At 47.1% G+C, this 12,081-nt stretch overlaps 1 long non-coding RNA gene across 4 annotated transcripts in view; it reads right to left on the bottom strand.

Annotated features, from left to right (window-relative positions):
* Positions 1-11,732, bottom strand: part of LOC115497106 (uncharacterized) — a 99,531-nt gene extending 87,799 nt beyond the window's left edge. Inside the window, exons 1-2 of one of the 4 annotated variants that reach the window (XR_012058152.1) lie at positions 11,099-11,732; positions 559-674 (exon numbers count right to left, since the gene is read on the bottom strand). This is a non-coding gene — a long non-coding RNA (uncharacterized lncRNA). Of the gene's footprint in view, positions 1-558; positions 1,233-11,098 lie in introns of those variants that run through there. The other 3 variants (XR_012058153.1, XR_012058154.1, XR_012058151.1) reach the window with 3 other exon arrangements.
* Positions 11,733-12,081: the final 349 nt, after the last annotated feature.

Here is a 12,081-nt window from a genome sequence, read left to right as displayed (position 1 = left end):
CCCGCTCTGCTCTGGGCTGGGGCAGCCTCACCTGCAGTCCTGGGGCAGTTTGGGTGCCACAATATAAAGAAACATTGGAGAGTGTCCAAAGGATGGACATGAGGATGGGGAAGGGTCTGGAGGGGAGCAGCTGAGGGGACTTGGTTTGTTCAGCTGGAGAGACTGAGGGGACACCTCATTGTGGTCTTCACCATCCTGAGAGGCAGCTCTGATCTCTTCGCTCTCCTGGCCAGCAGCATGATCCAGGGAACGGCTGGAGCTGGGTCAGGGCAGGGCCAGGCTGGATTTTGGGAGAAGTTTCTTCCCCCAGAGGTGCTGGCACTGCCCAGGCTGCCCAGGGAATGGGCACAGCCCGGGGCTGCCAGAGCTGCAGGAGCCTTTGGGCACCAGGGATGCCCAGGGGGATTGCTGGGGGGGCTGGGCAGGGCCACAACTCCCACTGTGACACCTCAGCCCCTCTCACAGCACAGAGAGCTTCTCTTCCCTTCCTCATTGACAAGATGCCACCAGAAATTCCCAGTGTGAAAGCAGCCCAAACCACGCTGAGCACGAACGTACCCGAGCCATCAGTCATTGCCGTGTGTCAGAGCAGCAGCAGCCAGCTCCTCAAATATCTGCATTTCAAACGCTGAGTGTCAGACACGAGAATGGCCTCAGACGAGCAGCTCGGAGCCCTGGCCGAGTCGGGAGGGAAAAAGACGTCGTTTAGTGTTGCTGGTTTCCATCAGGGGGAGCCTGAGCACAGGGGATGGGTCCGGGGGCCTCTCCAGCCCCGGAGATTTCCCGCAGCTCACTGGGACCTTTGTGGGATGTGGGCTCGAGGTCCCGAGAGCTCTGTCTCCTGTGGGGAGTTCAGAAACACTTCTGGTTTACAGACCTGTTTGAGCCACGTCTGTTTATCTAATTACGCTAGTGAAAGGTTAACCTTTTTATTCAGCTAATGTATAATTCATACCACCAACAATGCAAACCATGCTCTGTGGTTTGGAGGTTGACTCTACCTGGTAAATATTAACATTTGTGGCATGAAAAATAATTGGAGGGTTAGTGTCAAGATATGTCAGGGTTATGTGGTAAAAGGCTGTTGGCCGTAGGGCTTGAAATTAAAGACCTTGCTGTAATTAGACTTTACAAAACACCATCCTGGATCAAAGGGAAGCAATAGTTTCTGTCTGTTATGGTAGCACATGAGTAAGTAAATTGCTGGTAAAAAATTCAAACACTTCCCATTGGAAAGGTGGCAAAACAGTCAAATGCAAATTATCGGATGTTATACAGAGTGAATCAGGTGTTAAACACACTGAACTTCTTACACAACATATAAAAACCCCAGTTGAATAAAAAGCAATGAAAATCTAACACTGCCAAGGCCTCTGAGGTGTAACTTTTGAGCTCTACTTCCAGTTCTCTTGGAGGGAAAAGTTGGCCTTCATGGTTAAACTTGTCCTATGTCTGAGAAGAGAGCAGTGGCCACCACTGAACAGCATGTGCAGCATCTGTTGAAGTTCTCTCACCTTCCTGAAATCCCAGGGTTTCTGGGGTAAACCCAAACTCTCACACTCAGTTTAAGGCCTCCTGTTAAATACTCTGAGGCAGCTCTGTGATACCCAGGAGCAGTAATCCTTCCTAAAATGATCACTTGTCATTTTGTTTACACTCAGTTTTTAACGTCTGCTCTGTCACTGTTGTAAACAAGGTTGGTTATTAAGACCCAATTCCCCAGTTCCTGCCTGTGTACCATGAAGGTGACTCGTGAAAACACCTGCTTGCACTCCCAAGTTTCTAAAAAGAACTGATGTGGATGCCTCACAAGAGGCTCAGCACATCAGAAAATCAGGTCTCTGATTCAGGGACCACCAAACCACTCAGGTCTGTCTTTTACCATGTCTTTCTATGAGATCCAGAACAAATTTGGGGTGTGCCCCCTCATACTCCAAACTGCAATAATGGATTTGGTTCTTCTAGTGCCTTTTCTGTCTCTCATAAATGATCTGATGCAGGAACACCCTCTTGCATTTTGCAATTTAGGACACAATTCAACAGGGAGACAATTGCAGGTGAGGCCATTAAAAAAAATAATAAAAATATAGTTAATATAAAGTCAGCTCTAGTGGCTTGAGTGCAGAAATGAGGTGGCAGGAGTCAAACAGCTCATTATATTAATTATAAAATAACTATGGAAAAGGCTGAATTTCACCTTCTGAAATATTTCAGCTGAGTCCTACTAAAATATGTGCTCTGTTCCTGCTAGGCTTATAGGCTCACTAGAGGATTCATAGAGAATCAGGATGGTATCTCTTGGCTTTGAACATTTCTGGATCTTGAGTGAGCAAAAAAGCTGCCAAGGAATAAAATCTCTTTTTGAATTCAAAGTAAAACACTCCTATACCTCCAAAGTGGGGAGACAGCTACAGAGGAGATCTGGTGTCAGATCCCAGGCTTGTTTCCTCTGCTACAAGGCAAGGGCAGATCAGTCCAAAGAAAATTCCTCAGTACATCGAAGCAGTTGGGGAAAAAGTACATTTGCTTGTTAATGTTTCATAGTATCAGATGTCTATGGTACAAAGGAAAGTATTTGAACAACTTAAAGGTTTTATGGCTAGAATAACATTCAATAAAAAATACATTTTTGCAGGAGTGGCTAAGGAACCACAGGCAGGCAGGAATTCCGGGAAAGTCCCCGTTCCTCTGGGAGGAACCAGTGGGGAGCAGGGAGAGGGGTCCGTCCCTGTGCTGCCCTGACTCCCCAGAGACACAGGGAAGGGATGCTTGGGATTTTTACCTCTGGAAAACTCTTCAATCAGGCAGCTGGGCTCAGTCTCAGAGAGGCGGCTTTCTGCACACAAAATCCCCAATCCAAACGCTGGGTGCTATGTTTACAATCTTCCAAAAAATCTGACGTGTTCCATGTGCCACTAAACCTCCCCATATCTGTGAGCTTGCCTAGAACAAAGTCATGAACTCCTGCAGCAACAACTGGCTCTTGGACAGAGAGGTTCTGGGCCAAGCTTCAAATACCCCCACCCCGTGATTTATGGGTTGGTATCCAAAGCAGAGCAGCAGATTTACTGTTTCTTGTTATTTACAGAGCTGAAACCAGGTGAGATGTGGGGTTTTTAATGAGTTTGACCTAGAATTTCAAAATCCCTTTGATGCCCAGATTCAAAGTGAATTTGAGTCAGAGAAATGAGCCCACATGAACCTGGCCCAAGAATGCATCTCCTCAAAGCCCTGTGAAGTGAAAGCACAACTTTGCAGCAGCTTTTGTTGACATCTTCCCTTGCAGCACCTTTCTAAAACTTCAGACTGCCCAAATGCAAAATGTCCTCACCTCACTATTCACAAATGGCCTTTAAAAAATATTCAGAGGTCTGGTTATACATTACATGAGCATTATGGAGTGCATTGTCTGGCACCAGCATCTCGCAGGCTTTCCAGGAGTTACATTCTCTCTCTCTGTTTGCATCAGTCAATGCCAGCATGAACCAAAGGTGTATTTAAGTGAAGAGGGGTGGGAAATACAAAAAACTAAACAGGTGCTGCGTCTCCCCCTCGAATCCACGGGTCAGGTCCCCTGTGGAGCCCGGCCAGCTGGGCAGTGGGGTGAGGTGGGCAGAGGGAAGGAGCTTCTCCTTGGATCCCGGGGGCTTGGAGAAGCTCCATGTGAGTCCAAAGACAAGCTGGTCCCACAAGCAAAGGAAAGAGGCGCTCTCCTCAGGATTAGTTCCAAAGTTTAATGACGGCCTGGAGAGATCCCAGGCCACATCTGACCTCAAAGGGCATCCAGAGCAAGAGAGTGTATCCCAGCCCAGAGCAGCCAGATATAGGGGGGTGGGGAAAACCTGACCAGCCAAAGGGGGAAGGACATGGAGTGGCTCTCTGGGGGCCAGGCCTCAGAGTGACCACTGAGGAGGGGGTGAGGGAGGAGTCCCAGCCAGTGTCCAGTTACCTGGTGACCCTGGGAGAAGGATCTGGACAAAGGGGAATGGTCAGCAGGTGATGGACACATCACCTGGGAGGAGACAGGGGGATGGTTGGGGTTTGATGGACATACAGGTACTGATGGGAAAGCTGGGATGAGCCAAACAGACACAAAGAGGGGATATGGAGGGACAAACCATTATGAGGAGATATACAGTGCAAACACAACTCTACAAATAAGGACATATGTGCAATATTTCCAAGTGTTTCCCTGAAAGGTATCTTCCTTTCAAAGCTATCACCTGAGCACCAGACCCATCAGTTCTCTGGCAGTGGGAGCCATTCCCTGTGTCCTGTCCCTCCATCCCTTGTCCCCAGTCCCCCTCCAGCTCTCCTGGAGCCCCTTTAGGCTCTGGCAGGGGCTCTGAGCTCTCCCTGGAGCTTCTCCCTGTGACTGACTTGGGCCCTGCTTGTGATGCTGAGCTGAGCTCTCCAGAACTGAAGCTTACAGTTTTTCATTTTAGAAACTACACATGGCCATGAGCTTGAAAATCCCCTCCACTGCAAGTTACCATGAAACGTCTACTGAGGACATCAGAGGAAACCAAATCATGAAAAAATGAAAGCCTAAAAGTCCAACTTTGGCTGAGCAAAGCTGGCTGTACGGCCCTATCCAAGAGATGGTACAGAAAAGCTTCTTGGAAGCCACCTGAGAAACTTCTCTGGTGTGTGGCAGTGCCAGCTGACACAACGGAAAGCACACAGGGCATGTTTCAAGAAATCACTTCACTTGGAAAAAACACTATGAGCAATGCTTTTTTCTGAGAACTAATTTTCCAAATAGAAGGTTCATTTTCTTCCTCAGAACAATTTCTCCCTTCAGCTGTAAACTCGACAATTTACATCTGAAGTAGCCTTAAGATTCTACTAAGTCAAAATCAAGGCAAGTGTTCTGAGGCAATCATTCTTTCTGAGACATTTCTTCTTTGGAAAATGAGAGACTCAACAGAAACTGGAAGATTTTATTGCAAGTGACAGAACATCAGGCTCAGTGATGGAAGCCTCAGCCTTGGTGTTAAGGAACATAAAGCTCCTGGCTCCAAATACGTTTTGTTCCATTTATATGGGCACAGAATTGGGACTTCTGAAAGAAATGTCACCGGGCTTCAGGCAGCAGCCATGGCAGGGAGATACCACGTGGAAATTGCTTTTATTTCTGTTCCCAAGACATCAATCCTAAAGGAAAGGCTATAGGTGCTGACAAGCTTCAGCACTACAGATTAAACCAGGACAGGAAAAGTAATTAAGGGTGAAAAACAAACCAAGGAATATTTTAGCTCTCTTGAGACTGAAAGGTTCTTTTGCCTGGCATTATCTGTCTTCTCACACAAACATTTAGCTTTGTTGAGGAGAATACTAGATTCTCCCTGGCATGCCAAGTCCTGAATCCATCACGAAAATCTATTTTGGAAATCTTTCTATCATGGTATTAAAGGAAAAACTTGTGCTGACAAAAGTGCCTGTTGCATTCGATGCAGCCTTTCCATGTTTGTTGTGTTGAGGAACGTGAAGGAGGTTGGGACCAAGGGATTTATAAAGTTAAGCAAATCCCATCCCTTTAATCTGAAATCTGCCTTGCTTTGCCCTGAGGTTGACATTTATTGTTTAAAAATGTTGCAAAAATGTGCTGAGGAATTGCCCATTCCCATCAGTGTAAGTATGAAATGTTTAAAGTGCAGATTTTTCATCTGGTGCCAGCTCCAGGCCCGCAGCCAGGTCCTGTTTGACAACCAGATGGGCAACACAAAGGGGTTCCCCTCATGAAAACGTTTGGATCTGGGAGCTGGCACAGCCCTTGGATCACAGCCCTCCCTGCCAGGAGCTGGGCTCAGGTGTGTGCAGGGCAGCCAGCAGGAGGGGTGCCACACTGAGCTATCCCAGGGAATGGCCAGAGAACAACCTGGGGGTCATTTTCCATTGCACTGGAATTCCCAGAGCTGCTCCAGGGCTTTCCATGGAAACGATTTTAAGAGGGAAAATGAAAGCAGAGTCCCCATGGCCTGGAGGTGAAGCACTGCTGGTGTGTGGGTTTGAGATGCTCAGTATGAGCACTGCCCCTGCCACAAGGTGCCCCATAAACAAATCGATGTTGCATCTGCTTCACTGATTTCTTCACTGAATCCAATTAACATGCAAAAATATAATTAATCTTTTTACTGCCCAGAATCTGTGGATGAAATAATCTCTACTTACAAGAGCACGGGGCTCACTTCCCCTCCTGAGCACAGAAGTGCAAAAAGGGTACAGACGTGTGCTGATTTCTTGGGCAGAGAGCAGAAAATAATTTCATTTCAGAGATGTTTTAGAAACTTTGTAAATTAAATGTGTAGTGCTCTGCTTAGGGTCATCCTTGCATGGTTTGCAGGAATTACTATTGTTAATCACTGCTGACTGTGGGGTTTGAGCTGTACAGATACTCCCACCTCAGATCACCCTAGAATGGCCAGACCTGCTCCTAGCTTATAGAGGATTGGGATACAAATGTGTTGTTATCTCCTCATCTCCTGTTAGCAGTGCAGAGCCAGTGATTTGGGTTTGCAGAGGGTGGGAAATGCTGAAATGGAAAAAGGCAGATTCTTTTCCCTCTGCTCTGAGCTGAAAGCTCCCAGAACATTCCTCTCTGGGACTCAGCATCCAGCACCAGCAGAACAACTGCTGAACTGGAACCTGTATTCCTTCCAGACATTAGCATCCACTAAATGATCATCCTGCCTCCGTGCTGGGAACCTGCACAGTCAGTAAAACAGGCAGGAATGACAATAGCAGCACATTGCGTGATTGCCTCACCCGGCAGAACCTGCTGCTGGAGAGTTTTACAGTTTGGGGATGCAGCTGAGTTTGGCCCTGTCGTGTGGCACACCTGGCTGGAGAACGGAGTCAGAGATGTTGTGCCAGAGGAGCTGACTAAACAGCAGTGAAACCCTGGGCTGTTACCAGACCTGGGAACAGGGCAGGAACTCTCTGCCCTATTTTGTGTCAATCCTTCATGTTGTCAAGCTGGCTGCCAAATGAATGGCTGCCAAGCAAATTGACCTTGTCAGTTTTAAACCACCAATTATCATCATTACATTATTGAAAACAGCAATGGGCTTGGAATTACACCAGTAGGAAGATGCTTTCTGATACAATTTTGTTCCCATATGGAAATCAACAGATTAGTCCACAGCACCTTTACACTGATTTAAAGTCTGCATCATGCAGCTCATGCTGTTGTAATCATAATATTCTCATCCCTGTGAAAGACTGGGAGGCAGCTAAACACTGAATAAAGTGATTTTCTTTATTTTATATCAAACATAATGCTGCTTGCAAATTCAAATAATGTCCTTACAGCAGCTGAGTCCAAACCTGCACACTGAGATCATTGCACATCGATCACAGGACCCAAGAAAGGTCTTGTTTTCATGTGATGTTCATCATCCAAGGGCTCAGAGAGCCCCTTTGTTGTCAGACACAGGAGTGGCTGCACTGAGGCATGGCCAGCTTTGGGGCAGAGCAGTAACCCCCAGAGGCAGAGCCTTCTGCCCTCTGGAATGGTGACTTCTCTGGGTACCCTTTGTGCCTCTAATACCCATGTTTTATCCTTCCACATTACTTGCAATCACTTACAGCTTATAATAAACATAAAAATGCCTGGATTCCCCCCTCCCAGATACAGTCAGGAAAAGAAAAGGAGAACACACAGTAAATACTCCAAATGCTACTTTTGCAACCCAGCAGGGAGAGGTACGAGCTCCAAACCCTCACCAATAAACAGAGGACCTGAGCATTTTTGCCAATTTTACCTCTGTACAGAGCCAGAGGCCGAAACAGGTCTGGTCAGTGCCGAGCACGGAGTGATATCATCCGTAACACTGCAGGAGAAGCTTTAAAAGCAGATTCCTACAGAAAATCATAAATCATCTGCTGGGATGGCCGGCAGCCAGAGTGATGTTATCGAAGCCATTTCCAGCGCAGCTGAGGCGGGCATTCCCCGAGGGGGTTGGTTTGGGAAGAGATGCTGCTCCTCCATCGCTGGCCACAGCTGGGCCCCAGCCAGGGCTGGCACCCGGCCCAGGAGAGCTGATCCCCTGGGACACTGAGCTGGAGCTCTGCCCTGTCCAGAGGGAGGACAACAGCCCTGGGCTGGAGCTGCTCCTTCCTGAACGGGCCACGAGCTGAGCCATGCACAGCTGGAGCATCGTGCTGCAGTTCTGCTCCACTTCTGCTGAGTCCCTGCAGCTACAGAACAGGAGGGACCTGCAGCCCCCTGCCAAGGCTGGGCCTCCAGCACCTGTCCCCAGGGAGGAGGGGGGATGGAGGAGGATGCTCTGTGGTTTTGTGCAAAGAAAAGGTCTGTGTGGACCTCTAACACTGTAAATACTTACTTCCATGTGCCCCAAAATTAAAATTTGGCCTTGAATTTTATTAAATATGCCACAGGAAATAGCATCTTTCATGTCAGGGATTTGGAGAGAACAAATTATCCCAATTGCTTGGCTAGCAGCAAAACCCTCTTCTTTCCATCACAGCTATTCCCAGCAGCCCATCATTCCTATGGCAGCAGCAGCACCCATCCATTACTACAGCATTATTTGGTTTCATTACTTCTTCACTTCCTGTCACTCCCTGGGTGCATCCTGTTCTGCTGATCCCACCAGCAGATTTGTTGTCTGACTTGGTATTTGTATCTAGAGCAACTTTTGCATCCAGAATAACCCTCCCCACTCAGAAATGTTAATCCCATAGATCCTCCAGCCTCTTTTAGTGATTTTCCCACTTCTTCCATGGCCTAAGCTGCCTTCCCTGAACAGTTATAAACATTCCTTGCCAGGACACCACTTAACCAAAAACTCCAAGTCATCTGCAGAGCCCTGTGTTTTCCAGATTTCCCAGGGACCCACTTGGTTATGTGAAGGTCAAACATGTTCCCCAAGGTTTTATTTCACAGATTTCTTCACGTGCTGCAGTCAGGCTTCACTGCACAGAAATTTGTGCAGGGACTGATCTCAGTGCAGGAACCTCTGGCACTGAAGCCTGGCTGAGTTGCTTTGCCTCAGGGAAGCTGCCAAGCTGAAAGGTACTACAGGGACTGGACATCAACTCTGAAATCTCCTTCCAAGGTCAAAAGACTTCTAAAAGTAATGATGATCAGCCTAGAGAAGTATTTCTAAATTGGTCAACTGTTGCAACAAAAAAAACCCCACACTTCGGTTCTGCTGAAAATTATCTTGGTTATTAAACCCCCAAAATGCCTCTGAACAGCTTTTGATGCTCAAACTTCCCCTGTGTTCAGGGAAGCTCACATGCATTCATCACATGCACTGTTGCTTTTGGAGCAGGATGAAAAAGTCCCAATTTAAATAAAAAATCACAGGCAAAGTTCCTTGTACACGAGTGTCTCAGCTGCAAATCAGTTGAGAGTGTGACAGCTGCTCATCTTCTGCCTTTCTGGCTCAGAGACCTGTGGGCTTCACTGCTCTCCTCACTTCACATCAGCAGTTTTCAATGGTTCTTCTAAACCCCTTTCCCAAGGACTTTGAAGATTTATCCATCTTTTTCCATAAATACCACCCACTTAACACAAGATGGCACCGCTGACCACCTCAGGGCTGAATGCGAGCCCAGGTACACAGGACAGCTTTAGATCTGTTTATTCAACTCATTTGTGGCTCCTGGAAAGCATCTCCTGGTGCTTCTCCTCCCCATCCCTCCCTGTGCTTTGTCACAGACACAGATTTGTCCTCTTGCTTCATCTTCCAACAGCCCCTTGGTCAAAACAAGCTAAAATCTTCCCCAAGAGTTTTTAATTCCCTAATTAAGGCTGGCAATACCCTGATTAATAAGTGTGAAGAAAAGGAGTCATGATACCTCACAGCCTCGCTCAGTGTAGTACCACATCTCCCTTATTTTGCAGTACAAGCAGCTCCCAAGCTTTGCCTCAGTGAGAGGTGAGCGATGCCCCACTAAACCTCTGTAAACTGAAATCCAGAGCTCTGTGGAGTCTGAGTGAGCTGCCAGCCTGGGAACCATCAGGCTGGAACCAGCCCTTCCTGATCCACCACACAAAACTCCTCTGATGGCACCGGGTTTCAGTCACCACTAACCTGGACCCCATTACTAAAGAGGGGAACAAAAATAGGTTGACTTGATATTAGTATTTCTTCTGAGTCCCTGGGAAGCAGAAAGACTGGGGGAAGGGTGAATTCCTTCCCTATACAACTGAGAATTACATCCTTTCTCTGGAATGCTTAAGCTAATTTGGGGAATTTAACAGATATTAATGTTCTTGCTGCAGAGTCATACACACCAGTCCACAGCCTGAGATTAATTACTTGTGAATCTTGTTCTATTTCCATAGTTCTCTCTTGAAACAAGGCATGTTTTATAGCACTTTATACTTTTTTTTTTTTTTTTTTTTTTTTAAGTAGATTCCCCAATTCATTGCCCTTCTGTGAAGTCCATGACATTCCTTAAACTGTTTTATACCTAGACAGGATTGAAATCTCCAGAGCCCACTCTGGCTAAGATACATTCTCCTGGTTTCTCATTCCTTGAGGATACACAGGCAGAACTTGCCCTGTGTATATTCTCCAGGCTCACATTTTCCAGCACCTCCCCTCCCCTTAATGCTTCAAAGGGCTTCTGCAAAGAATCCAAACCCACAGGCCAAACTTCTGTGGTTCTTACAAAATATCCCCCAATCACAACTGAACAGCCTTACTGGGCTTGAGTCTCACCCTCAGCTGCAGAACAACTTGGCTTTCAGCTGAGCTAACTCAGACATTGTCCATCTTTACCACTTCAGTGCTGCTGAAAAAAATGGTTCAGCAAATAATCTTTCAGGGCCATACCTGGGTATTTCTAGAAAGGTTCCTCCTACACTCAAGACCAGAGTTAAAGGATCTTCCCAAAATCCCAAAATAGTCTGGGTTGGAGGGAACTTTCAAGTCCATCCCTTTCCACCCCCTGCCAGGGCACACCTTCCACTGTCCCAGGCTGCTGCAAGCCCCAGTGTCCAACCTGGCCTTGGGCACTGCCAGGGATGGAGGAGCCTCTTTTGTCCTCACTAACAGATAAACACATCAAAATTATAACTCTGATAAAAATCCAGTGGTTAATAAAACTCACAACTTACCCAGCATCAAGTGATTAATTTCATTTTCTATTACATGCACCAGAGCTTTGCTGTTCAGGCAGTGTCCCAGCAGGGAAACCTGCAGACCTCCTTTCCAGTGCTCCTCACATACTGGTACAAAGGGATATCAAGCATCCAGTGTTGTGGGAGAACGTGTTCAGAGTGTAAAGGTTTGTTGTTAAAACACCAGCAAAGCATCTCTTAAGAAGTGCATTTGGCCTCAAAATCAAGTTTAATTTCTCTTTTAATGAGCATTTCTGGAAAGTTTTTACCAGGACAGGAGCTGAAATCGAGCCAAAAGATTTTTTTCCTATTAAAAGGAATGCAGGTAAAACCCCAAATTGCAAATTTCTCGCAAATTCATCTTCTTTGATGCCATTTGTTTCAGGTTTGGTACTCACAGCAGTGTGTCCTGGTTCCCAGGCAGCAGCAGGAGTGACCTGTTCCCTGGCAGGGGGAACTGTTACGTTTCCATCACAATGCACAAGCTCCACTCCGAGAGGGCAAGCAGGCAACGGGCCAAGAGCAGAATACCTCTGTTTTGCAGTCATTCCTGAGCCAAGATATTTGCTTTGCTTTTCAAAAGCATGAGTGGTCAGAAAGCCCTGCTTGGAAATTGAAACCATCCTCCACACACCTCTCTCTGTGCAGTGAGGCTGAGCAGCCTGTGGATTACATGACTCATGCAGCGTGGGGACTGCAGCTGCCCTATCAATAATGCTCTCAGCTTATATTTCTCATTTGCACCTCACTGCTTTTCCTGCCTTGATCACACGGTGAGGACCAAGGCTGCAGGTCCCTGCAAGGAGCCGTGTGCTGAGGAGCTCACTGGAACCCTCATCTCCATTGCCATGGGACAGCTGCTCCTGATCCATCTGCCCTCCCAAGGGGCCTGAGCAGCCCCTGGAATCTCTGGGGCAGCACTTGGGGTGTGTGGGACAGCCCCAGCCCTCTGTGCTCCAGTAGCCTGTGCCATGCTGGGG

The sequence above is a fragment of the Taeniopygia guttata genome, chromosome 13 (genome assembly GCF_048771995.1).
Source record: "Taeniopygia guttata chromosome 13, bTaeGut7.mat, whole genome shotgun sequence".
NCBI lineage: Eukaryota > Metazoa > Chordata > Aves > Passeriformes > Estrildidae > Taeniopygia > Taeniopygia guttata.
Note: the sequence above shows the minus strand (reverse complement) of the source record. Positions and strands in the feature narration are given on the sequence as shown.